Genomic DNA, 1,418 nt, shown 5'->3' on the forward strand with positions numbered 1-1,418 from the left:
CAAGACTATTTCCATAATCTCATCCATGACTTAAACAATCTGGCCATCCATCTAAAGATCATTAAATGATTCCTAAGCATGCTTCTTATGGAGGCTTCTGGACATATCCTCATTGGCCCTATCTCCTTTACCTACCCACCACTCTGTCATGTAGATTCTGGCTTGTCTTGCTTTGATCTCTACCTTCATTCTCAATTTGTCTCTTACGTTCCTTAATTGTGTCTATCCTTGAATTGAGCTGTCGTCCTCAAGCCCCTTTATCTATTCTTCTAGCTTTTGGCACTTTATGAGTCTCGCTTTGTATGATTTGTGTTTGATAGACTTTAGTAAGTCTCTAGTGTGCTCTGTGGCTCTCACCCACTTGTTTGACATACTGGCAGTTCCCCCAAAATCCTTGTGCCAAATACTTATAATTTTATTTTATGCATATTGTAATTGAAGAAAGAAAGGCTTCAACTTGAATCAGGATCTAAAAAACCTCCCTTTTCTCTTCTCAAGGGAGATTAAAATTGGTTTATGATTATAGAAAGGGAGTGACATTAAAGTGTAGCTATTATGACAAAGTGCGTTATCCAAAATTCTTATAGAGAAATAAGCTCTATCCAACTGAGATTTTATGTGAAAATGACCTATCTGACTATTTGACCATGTGAAAGACGTGTCCTCTGAGGCATCAATCAAGACCGCTTGATCCTTGACGCTATTCCAAGCAGTCAACTCACTCCCCCTTATGACATTAACTATTTGGTTCCATCTATCCGTTCTGCATTCAACCATATTAAAGTCTCCCAAGAGAATAGTATTGTCTTGGAGAATCTTACCACTCCAAAGGAGTGCTCTATCTCCTCTCTATCTCTTGCCAAGCTAGGCGCATAGACTGAGAAAATCTAACACACTGGGTTGGGTGGATGAAGTCTATCCCTACTCCATTGCAACCAAATGTGGTTAGAACTCTGCCTACTACTTGAGCTAGGTGCTGAGCTAGGTGCTTAGCAACTCCCAAAACTGCACCCCCTCTACCCTCCTTGTGTTCTGTACAAAACCACACTCTCTTGTCATCAATCTAGCTAAGTTGCAACCTTAGCTTTAGCCCTCCTACTTTGACTTTTGGAAGAGCTAAGAAATCAGGACTAGCACGTAGCCATCTTTTAAAGATTACTGGTTTGAATTCATTTGACATCCCTTGAATGTTTACACTTAGGAAGGAAACTTTGTCTCGACTTTGCATCATTGGTAGTGCTTTTATTTCATTTCTTCTTATAGTTAATCGGATTGACTTGAGGCAAGAGTGCAAAGCCTCTCGACATCCTCCTCTTTTCTCTTCTCTGGTACCTAGGTCCTTTGCTTTGTCACCTAAAGCACCCAATTGTTGACTTCGCCTTTTGCCTATATAGTTTTTTGATCAAAGGTCTTGCAGG

This window comes from Dipteris shenzhenensis, chromosome 25, assembly GCF_047967505.1.
Source record: "Dipteris shenzhenensis isolate YYH24624 ecotype China chromosome 25, Dip_SZ_1.0, whole genome shotgun sequence".
Classification (NCBI taxonomy): domain Eukaryota; kingdom Viridiplantae; phylum Streptophyta; class Polypodiopsida; order Gleicheniales; family Dipteridaceae; genus Dipteris; species Dipteris shenzhenensis.